The sequence below is a fragment of the Lonchura striata genome, chromosome 3 (assembly GCF_046129695.1).
Source record: "Lonchura striata isolate bLonStr1 chromosome 3, bLonStr1.mat, whole genome shotgun sequence".
NCBI lineage: Eukaryota > Metazoa > Chordata > Aves > Passeriformes > Estrildidae > Lonchura > Lonchura striata.
This window is the reverse complement of record NC_134605.1, coordinates 35,157,945-35,169,346: the sequence shown is the minus strand read 5'-3', so window position 1 is coordinate 35,169,346 and position 11,402 is coordinate 35,157,945. Positions and strand designations below refer to the sequence as shown.

Here is an 11,402-nt window from a genome sequence, read left to right as displayed (position 1 = left end):
GGTGTCTTGGTTTCCAGCATTTCTGTAATGCTTACTTATTGGGCTGTCATTACACCATGCAGAGAATACAGATGTTCCCTATATCTCCAGAAGGAAGCCAAGTTCTGTATCTAAAAGCCTAAATTTCTTTCAAAAAAACCCCAGGATTTATAATCTTCCCCAGGAAAGCAGCCTAGCATCTGACAGGAAGGTGAGATCGGGTCACAGGCGTGGCAGCAGAGATACTGCTCCAGAGCTCTGACACATGCAGCACTGAGCTCAAGGACATATGGGCGCATCCTGCTTCTGCTGGAATTTGCTCCACAGGTGGAGCAAATTCCTAGGGCTAGAACATGTTCTGTAACACATTCCAGCTTTCTCAGTGTTGGTGTTGGCACTGAATTTGTTTGCCCCAGGAGGAGGACCCAGGCTGCACATACTATAGGAGGGAAAGAGGTAGTGGGAAAGGTCACTGTTTGTGTGGGCACTAAAAATGAGAGGCCTCTAGAATGAGGCTTGTTGAACTCAGTTCTTTGCATCAGGGATATGAGGGAGTAAGTGAACTTTGATTTAGGAAAAACTATTCCTCATCTTCTGCACAGGAGCTGCTACTGTCCCATATGCCTTCCGGAGGCAACCAGTAGGACTTCCAAAAATTTCAGGAGGAGAAGTTGGCATCCCTCTGGAAACACTGGGGACCCTCTGTGTTCTGCCCATTTTAGTGCCAGCCCAGCAAGTGAGCTTTACAGAAGCACTGGAAACCAGAAGGCCCTTTAACATTGGTCCACCATTAAACAGGGAAGGTGATGATAATATGGATCAGAAGAACAAAAGCAGCTGATTTGAGGAGTGTACCATAGATACTAAAGAACTTCAGGAACCCTAAAACTTGATTTTTTGGATCCAAGTCTAGGATCTTGTCTGTAAGAATATGCATTCTCAATATTTTGCTTGATGATGTCTTCAAGAACTTTTGATTTATTTGGTTGATTTCTCAAAGTTTCCTAATTCCTCAGTTCAAAAAACTGGTTTACCTTGATGCCACCATGCTGATACAATATTATCAGAGCAGTAGGTGTTGACAGTCTGCTGTTGCTTTCATTGCTAACTCACTTCACTTGGTTTCCCATTGCTAGAACTTCCCCTTTGTAATGTGTTACATTAGTTTTTCTTAAAAGTTGAAGGTTGTAATGATTGACATAGGCTGGAGTGGAAGGTGATGGTCTGCAAGAACTCACAAGCATATGGGCAGCTGTTGGGGAAATGTTTAAAAACTGTGAGTTGTTCAATGATTGACCTTAAACATTTATTGTTTTGCTTTTTTTTTCTTTTTAATACTTAATTTAAACTTCTTAATCTAGACATGAAAGCAAAGCTAGGAGAAATCACATTTGCTTGAGGGGACCACTGACAGTATGGATTGCTTTAAAATTCCTTTTCATTCAAGTATTATTAAAGGCAAAGCCTAGCATAAAGAATTTGAAATTAAGGACATTTAGCAGCAGGAACATAGCAGAGAGTCAGGGGGAAAAGGCATTTATAATATAAATGATGATGATGGGCAGAGTACTTTGCATGTAGACAAGTGCCACTAATTAACAACTGTGAGGTGGCCCAGGACAGGGACTGAGCTCAGAGGAAGACACAAGTCCAGATGGCTCTTTGTGATCCAGAAGTGCAGGGCATAACACAAGGTTACTGCAAGGTGTGAACAGGGACTACAGGTGGTGTTTTTTTTTTTTTTTTTTTTTTTTTTTTTTTTTGTTTTTTTTTTTTTTTTTTCCCTAAGAGCAAATGCTCTAAGAGAAACTGCATGGGGTGGTAATGATCTGCTGCACAGATAGACCTAGCTTTAAAGCTAAGCATACCTTCTGTTTTGCTCTCAAGGTTTTATGATGTGAATGTCCCCTGGGAGATATTTAACAGCTTGGAAAAGTGAAAGCTGTTTTATGGAAGCAAATGTGAAAGCAAATATTTTGTTTACCTTGTGTGCTAGGCATTTAGCTGAACAGTTTCTAGTCTAGGGCATGATATTGCTAATCCCTTTGTGGGAGTGCAGAGGAACATGTTGCCACTGCAAGGTGTCAGCTCAGGAGGCTGGGGAGAGTTTGGGAATAGAGGGTGATACAGTGGACAAGGTGCCCCCCCTTCCCCATTCTGTCGGTGTGGGAGCTGAGTCTCCTGGAGCAGTGTGCTGCATCTGTTCTTTACTTCACCTTTGCAAAGCCTGTTTGTATTATTTTAGTATGTTTTATGTATGCGCTGTTCATCTCTCTGAGCCTAATTTATCTCACTACTTTGCTTTCAAGCACTGCATTTCTTAAGTAAGTAATCCCATATGTTTTGGCATATGTTTTTTCAGAAGTATCTGACATTACAGGGAATACCTGCAGAATTAAGCCATTGGGTAGAATAACTAGGATGACACACATCATATACACAGTGAAATGTTGAGATCATATAAATCTAATTATTCATGACATATATCAAAATTGACATAAGGTTGGAAGCTTTTGAGAAGAGGTGAAGCATTACTGACTAGTGTGCATTGGCATCAAGTTTCAGTATCAAAAGACTTCTTCAAACAATGTCTAATTTGGATGCAAAATATGAACATATAGCAACCAGAAACAAAGCCCACAGAATATATCCTGTTGTTACTGTCACTTGACATGGTTCACAGGTAGATGATTCAGCCCTTAGATTGACTGTAGGAGGGTATCTGTTAAAGGTTTTTACCTATCTAAAATTTAATTTGAGCCCCCAAATGTGAAGCATGTCTTCTCAGGCCATATTGAATTTCAAATTAAAATCTCGTCTCAGCATACTTTTTGTGTTTCTGTAATAAGATGTATGTTCCAGACTAGAGCCTGGAGACATATTTTTTTCTTAAAGTTTAAGATTTATATTTGCTATTCAGCTTCAGTCTGTTGAGAGATGAAGCTTGCACTGCAGATTCAGGCCTGGGCTGCCAGCTGGGACAAACTTTCAGCAATATCTCTATATGTATTACATGAGAATAATTCATAGTACATAGTGTGAGACAACTGCTCTTGCCTACAATTGGAAGAATGCTTGTGAACGGTTTTTTGTACTTGCCATATGTGTATTTGTTATTTGAAACTAGTTCACCATATTTAAAATTTTGAGCCAAATGTTTACTACGTAAAAACATTTGTTGTATAGAACCTCAATTAGTGTTCTTAGTAAGCAAAACCAAAGATGCTGGAAATAACAGCTGTAGGGAATTGATTAAAAATTCACCAAGTACAAAGGCATAATATCTTTTTACTTTTAGTCCAGATCAATTACAATGCCCAGTTGAGTTATTGACTGAAACTTCTACCACTCACTGAAGCCAATTTCATGTGTTTGTGGAAAGCATGAAATGGCATGACAGCATTGAACATGTCACTTTCTCAGTTTCATTTTTGCTTTGGTATGAGGCAAAAAAGGGTTGTGGGACACATTATGGTAGTCAATAGAAAGAGCACTAAGTAAGGATCCAAAAACTTTAGGATGATGTTCTAATGCTGATGGAAAATGTCTTATTGTGCAATTTTTGACAAAATTGACATGAATCATGCTGCTCCTTTCTCAATATACTTTCTTTCTGTAGTAATTCACTGCATTTCATTGTATGTGAGACAAATGCTAGCTTTTCTGTTTTGTATATGAAGACAGGACTGTTCTAGTCCAACAGAGCTGACAACAACACTAAATAGACTAAAGACACATTCTGTAAAAATTATAAAGCTCTGAGTTTAGAGTTTAGGGTACATTTCAGTAAAAGCCTCAATACTAAAGATTATGAAGGGCAAATCTCAAATCACTTGTGAAATATGAACTCTGAAGAACTTTCTCACAGGAGTAATCTGACAGATTTTAGTCTTCAAACTTCTAGTTTGGTTTAATAAGGCAATTTTTTGTTGGTTAAGAAGTGTTTTGTAATAAAAATACGTGCAGCATTTTATGATGTGGGGTGCTGCAAATTCAGGAATTATATATGCAGCCTAATGGATTCATCTGTTAATATAATTTCCTTTCTTTTCCTGCTTTGTGGGCTTAGTATTTTTATAGTCTTTGGGTGTGTATGTGTTCTTCCTTACACTGATATAAACTGGGAGTAATGCACTAATATCAATGGAAAACTAATAGAAAGCCTCTCAGAGATCTGTATTGGAACTTTTACATTTAATTCCAGCTTCTCTCGAATCTTTATAATAGGTACTTAAGGCTTTGTTTCCCATGAATTGTGTGTAGAAGTGTATTATATATGAAATGCTTTCAGATAGTACTGGAATATTTTGTAAGAATTTTTCATCAATTCTGTGGTAACAAAATACAAAGCAATAGGGTATTGAACTAGGAAAGACAAATTATATTGAGTTTTTCTACTCTTGAACAGCTGCTATTGTGCCTGTGCATTGGGGTGTACCCAAAGTTAACTTTAAATTAGCTGGCTTGGACAAGAGTACAGGAGAGTGAGATACTCACCAAAAATTTCCTAAGCTTCCAGGGAAGGTGTTTCAGTCTTGGGCTGAACTTGCTCCTGGACTCAGCTCAGTCTAACCTGACCTAAGTTCAAGGCATTGACTGTACTGCAAAGGTGGTATGAGCATCACATGGAAGCAAACATATAATATACATGGTATTTTGTTATCTCTTTGTCTGATCTGCTGCTTCTGAGGGTGATGTAACCCATACTGCGGAGCCCCTATGAAGCAAAGAGCTGTCAGGGAAGCACAGGTATTTGTATGTTAAGAGGAGGATCTTTCTACCTTAGACCTCTTTATCCCTTCTGACTTGCAGATGCAAGGGATGATCTAGAAAGAGGAGTAATGACCTGCTGGGATTTGCTAAGGTAAGGACCTTCAGTGGCTGCCTTTCTCCATGTGCTTTCTGGGCATGGTGAATTTACTTCAGATAGTTCAGGGGCCAGGAATGATTTCTAACTATGCTCTCCTCATCTGTGAAGGTGGTCAGAGGGAGGTTCTGAAAGAGCCATGGAGGAAGTGACAGTGCAGGCTTGGGATATGGGAACAGATAAACCTTTATTTCTGGTGATGAGAAGATTAGACTTTTGTGACATGGGAGCAGGAGGAGAGATAAATACCAATTCTGTCTTTACTTCTGATAGAAGATACTGTGAATTACTACTTTATCTCTCCTGAATCACTCAACTGCTTCCAACTGAAACTGGGTTGGAAATTTTAAATGTATAGCATTCCTGAAGGCACGCATTAGTGACTGAACTTTGTGTGCAAAATACCAATTTCTACAAATACATTTATTTCTGGAGAGTGGTAGAAGAGCCTCTTAAGTGAAATATGCTGATATGAATAACAAAACAGAATGACCTTTGGCTGGCTGTGGATTCCCAAAGGATACAAGACATGCAGCTTATACTACTAAATATCTTTGAAGTTATATTGTTGCTGGGTTCATTATTAGTAGATCTTTATCTTCTGAAACCAATGATTCCTTTTGTGAGATTTAAACTTTCCATGCAATCACTTCCCTATGGTAACAAGGGATGCCTGATTTAGCAGTGATATTTGTAGTGAGACTCACCATCAGGTGATTTGGTGTCCATTATTGGGCTTTACTTTCTTCCCAGGGAGTACTTTTCAATTTAATTTGCCTCATACTGTGTTTAGCTTGATTTCTTATTGAAAATGAAAATGTCTTGCCCTTAGATTCATCAGAGGCTTTTATAACCACAATAGTGAGAAAAAAAAAAACCAATACCTCATTAAGGTCAAAGGCAAAAAGAAAGTGTTTGAAAAAATGGAACCATTGGAATTTTTCACTCTTCAACTCCTGCTAACAACTTTACACTTCACTGTCAACAATCTTGTTCTTCCTTTGCTGTTCTTCTCTTAAATCAGTCATCTGTGGCACAAGAGAAGGAGGTTAGACATATTTATATATAAAACCATGAAGGTTTCAGATGCAACCACAGAGATATTATCAACAAGGGTAGCAGAGCTGGTGGTGTAGCTGGTACTGGGCATTAATTAAAAATGTCTCTGTTAATGAAAAGCACACCAGTATAAGTAATGAGGGTCAAAATGCAGCATTGACACAGAGAGCAGGCAGTTTACAGATGGGATTGTAATTGTCTGGATGCAGGGCACTGACTGAATGTGACAAAAAAAAAATGCCCAAAGTGCATTTCAAAGGGCACAAATAGTGACTCATGATATATCTATATTAGCAGTTTAGGTTGGACAAAGGCCATGCTTTTAACTTGAACCTCCTGGGTTTTCTCACTGTGGGTTCTCACTGTGGGACAGTCCTGGGCTGTGGAGACTGGTGGTATGATTTATTAAAAAAATATGGATATTGATCTAGTACTGATATCCAACTGTGACAGACAAAAACTCTCTAACAGTTTAAAGTTAGAAAGTGTGTGTTTATTCGACGCCGGGCAGTGTGTGGGATTGCTCCCAAATACACACCACACCTTCCAGGTGATTACAGAGTCTTTTTATCCATACAAGTATTGAATACCCAAAATACAAATACATATTCATCATTTTGGTACATCCCATTCCCCGCTTCGTATGCTAATCACTCCAAAAGCTATTAAGCATGCATAGTTTGTCCCTTGAAATGGGTTGGTGGTCCCTTTCATGGGGAGGGGTCCCAAAATGAGGAAGTAAATGAAGTTTTCCTCGTTCTGACCTTTCTACATTTTCAATGCAAATATGACAAATGAACTCTTGGTAGAACTCCCATTCCTTGTCTTCAGTTGGTTTCAGAACAGAGGAGGCCCACAATTGTCTTATGTTCCTAAAAGCTATTTGTCAGTTTCTATATTCTTCATTATAAACCCAGCTAAATAACATTGTGCTGACAAGCAATCAGTTATTAGTTAACCACTAACTCCTTAGTTCATCTAGGCCTACTTATTTATTATTATTATTTTAATTAACTCTAGTAAGGCTTATTCCTAACTAAAATCTTAGTTTCTCTAAAATCTTTAAATTCCATAAAGTTTACGTTTCAGGTAAAACTAAACTGCTAGCTCCTGTGTGCAGCAGCACTTCTAAGTGTGCTTCAGCTGCTGGTGTTCTTTCAGCCAGTGGGGACAGACTACAGCAAACTTGAAACAGTGATTTCCCTCTCTCCCTGAGGTGTACCTAGTGTGGAAGTGTGCTCAGCACCAAGGAGTGCTCTACAGATGCACTCCTGCTGTACTCTGCTAGCTGGTGGTGCAGATATATCTGTAAGGCATTAGCAATAGGTCTCATCTTGTCTGATCAGCTTATTGAAAGTAGCTCTGCTAGTCAGGAGCAGAGCTATAGCAGACATGAATCACCCTCTGCATTAAGTGGGTGTTCCAGATATGATGAATCAGTCTTACGGGTCTTTTGTATTTTTTTCCCAAAGCCTATAAAGGAAGGCTGACTTTTAGGTACCTACTTGCATCTAGCTACTAGACTTAAATGAAAAGAATACCATGCAAAATGGGAAATAATCTATTCTGTAAGAGAGACAAAATTATATGAGAATAATTTAAAACCAACCACTAAAAATTACTCAGAAGCTTTTATTCTCAGAACAATTATTTTAGAATATGGTATAATATTAACTAACAAGTGTTTTTACCAGTAATATAAACAGATCGTGCTCTGTATTTGGCTGTGGAAAATAATGATAAAAAAGAAACCCCAACATTTTGGCATAAGTGATACATGATTATGGGATTTTTTTTCCCAAATCCTAGACAATTTGCATGTTTTGAAGGACGGAAAAGGTGGTAGTTAAATACAGTTATTTGAAGCTGTACTAGAAAAAGGATGTGCCACTTCACTTAAGCCTTTGAGGGTCAGTTGAAGAAGGACCAGTGGGATGTCACTCGATCCATGGGTGGTAACTATCTTCTGCTTAACCTTTCTCTTTCTTCCCCTTTCCCCTGCTTTTCTGTTTCTGTCTATCTATCTCTCTCTCTATTTACTGTATTATTAACTTTGGCATATGGTATTGTTTGCATCAAATTTGGGCAGAGGCATCTCTCACTAGTCAGATTGTAACACACATGGGTTGCACAAACACAAAAAATGACCTTGCAATCTTTCTTTGTGTTGCCCAGAAATCCACTGAGAAAAACATGTCTGTTTGATTCCTTGGTTACCACCTGAAGCAACAACGATGTTCTCTACTGCACTTTCAACTGCTTATGGCTATTACTGCTTGAGACATAAGCAGCTCTGCTGGGACCGGAGATTTACAGCTGGTAGGTCCTTTTACTCACTAAAAGGAAAACTGTGTAGGAGTAAAGTTCAGTAGATATGGTGTTCTGTTTTGCTTGGAGCACTGAATCTTGATTCCTCTAGTTGTATTTAGTGATGTGTTTGCCAACTGGCATATACCATGATCATCTAATTTTTGTTTTAGACTAACTTGCCTTTTTCCATCTCTCTTCATATTAGCTAAGCTACCAAGCCTGTTAAGTTGCTGGGCTCTTAAAGCTGCTACCGCCTCCAAACTGATCTGGCCATTTTAGGTAATTCTAAATCTTATGTGACTACTGCAAGTTTACTGGGTGCTTATTTTGTGTTGGTATTTATCTGTGCAGTTAGCTCTGGTAGTTCCACTGAGTCAATCTAGAAAAGTGAACCTTCTCAGACTAGCAATGAAAATTAATGCAAATGTGCAGGCTTTATTCTTCCAAAGTTGTTCACAACATTGCAAATTGGTTTAAATTTTCCCAGAAAAATAAATTCATCTTGCATCTATACTAGAAAAAGAAAGTGACACAATAGAAGCAGAACTGGAAAGTGGACTGATCGTGCGGACTTGACATTTGCACTGGATGTTTCAGCAGGTTTTTCTTCGGTCTAGTCCTGGACTGATGCATGGACTGAATGGTCACTGGAAGGCATCAGGTGAGCTCCTGGAGAATGTCTTTGAGTGGCTTGGTGTTTCATTTCTTTTCCCCCAAAGCTTTCCTGCTTATGTGCGCTGAAATCACTGTAAAATGTGAAGCACAGTACAGTAGGAAGGGATATACTTTTAAGATCTGCTTCAAAACCACTTTTGAATGAAACTAGGTATACCCTGTGACCTGGAAGGCTGCTAGAAGATCCAGTAATTATAGATGAAAGCATTCAGGATGCCTATGTCAAGATAAAATATTTTCTGTTCTACATTGCACCTAAACTTGTCTTCAAGAAGACCATATTAAGAAGAATATCAGAGTATATTTTGGGGTGATTTTTTCCCTTGTTTCTCCTATTAAGTTTTCTGCTTTGTTTAGACAAGTATTTGCTGAACATTTGTATGTTGATGTACTTTCCTGTTATGCAAATGTCCTAACCATAAAGAAACAGCCATGCTTACTGCCCACTCCCTGTGACTCTCAAGTATGAAGTACTAAAATTAAAATGAGAGCAGTAGGACTTAGATAATAATTTATATGAATTCTCTTTTCTTTCAAGTCTTTGATACAGAATAGATTTTTCCTGAGGATTTACTGTTGGGAGCTGCTTAGCATTGTGTAATATACTTAATGAAAAATAGGGAATAGAGCAACTCTCTCCTCCAGGTAGGGTTCCTGTTTGTGCAGTGTGCTATAGGTCCAAGTTTCTCCCCTAAGAGGAGGAGGTATTGCACATGCATCTGAGATATTTCTGCTCTTCTGGAAGGCTGAGCTTTTTGTTCCTAGAAGAATGAATTTTGCTACAGCAGATAATGAATGAAATGAAAACTTGAAAATTCTAGTTGCAAATTAAGTAAAAAAAAGATGATACATATTTATTTAATTGTAAAAACTGTTAGGTTAATGAAATGTATTACTACTCCCCTGAATTTCTCATATTGACTTTACAGGTAAGAGGAATCCCTGTATAGCACTGTTAATTGAAATAAACTTGACTGATGAGACTGGGCTAGTAAGAGAGAAAAGGATTGCCTAGCCCAAAACATGTATTTCCAATACCTTGATCCATTTAATTTTTTTTTTCCTTAATATTATTTAAAGACTGCAATTTTGAAAATATCCTCAAACTACAACTGTTCTTCTGTTAATGACAAAAAGTAAAGATATTAAAATGCACAATTTTCTATTAGAAAAAATAAAATGTTCACACAAGGAAATAAAATTATGAGAATTCAGGAATAGCCTGTGTAGGTTATGTGAAAGTATACAGGTGATGTCCTCATAAAATTGTTTGCCTTCTCTCTAGAGGCTCTTTTCTATCAATAAAGGAGCCTGGTTAACTGACTCTCTGGGACAGTAACAGTGAACACTTTGCTGTCACATGAAGGAATACTTCTGTGCTCATCTTCTCAGGATAAGGTGATTAGGACTGGCTTTATTAATGCAGGCAACATCACAGTAATTTTACATTATTGTTGAGAGTTGCTGGAGGCCAACAGGAAGGATGATATCTGGAAATACAGTAAAAGCTAAGAAAAAAAATATAAAGAATAAGTCTCACTTGAAGGAGTTCACATTTGTATCTGGTTTTACGGAGCTGTGAAATTATACTCTTTACTGAATATAATTTTGATTGCTATTACACTGACTATTGCTGTTACCACAAAAGTTTATTTTAATGCTTTATAGAAACTGGCACTGAACTTTTAAAACTTTAAGTGCTTTTTTGTTCTAGGATATAAAAATGCCTCTAAAACAGAACAAGAAGGGCCAGAAGAAAGGAAACAAATAAGGTTTTAGTAATGCTGAAAGTGCTTGGTATTAGAAAAGTTGGATTTCGGGAAGCAGCTCCTGCAATGAACAGATTGTCTCATTTAAAGAACAGCAGATGTGTCATGGAGAACATCTCAAACTATTATGATTTTGCCAATTTTTTACCATTATTTTTGTTGTCTTTCCTTATCTTTTTACCAGACTTCTTTGCTTAAGAGCAAAGCCTATTGTTTAGGTTTCAGTTAAGTTTGTATTTCCCGCAAGAAGCAGTATTACTTTAACTGTAATTTTTCCCTTTAGCAGAACATTAGGCCACCTGATAGCAGCAAGATTGATAAGACAAACACTGCAGCTCAGGTTATAAGCAGCCTTTGATGAGTTACTGCTAGCTTTGTAACCTCAGGATCCCATTGGGCAGTCTTGCTTGCAGCAGTGGTCAGTCAAGCTGCCAATAAAAACCCCCACTATCTTCTTCTTTTAAGTGCAGTGAGATTAAGGTGAAAAATCAATTTCTTCTGTCTGAATTAGATCCTCCATATGTGTGGACATCATGGAGTGCTGGGTTAAAATGCCAGGTGCTTTTTGGGAGAGAGAAAAAAGTTTCCATAAATAAAAATATAATTTTCTTCTGTTTGCCTGGGTTTTATTCTGACTTCCAGAGAAATAAGTGAAGAGAAAGGAGACAAGATTTTCAACTACCTCTGAGTTATGGAGAAGGGGTGGATGTCACTGTGATGGGGTAGTGCCTGAAAGGAGTTTT

At 37.9% G+C, this 11,402-nt stretch overlaps 1 long non-coding RNA gene across 1 annotated transcript in view; it reads left to right on the top strand.

The window, feature by feature from the left end:
- The first annotated feature begins 8,826 nt into the window (after nt 1–8,826).
- LOC144245996 (uncharacterized) overlaps nt 8,827–11,402 on the top strand; it is a 191,358-nt gene continuing 188,782 nt past the window's right edge. Inside the window, exon 1 of the long non-coding RNA XR_013339592.1 lies at nt 8,827–8,876. This is a non-coding gene — a long non-coding RNA (uncharacterized LOC144245996). The remainder of the gene's footprint in view (nt 8,877–11,402) is intronic.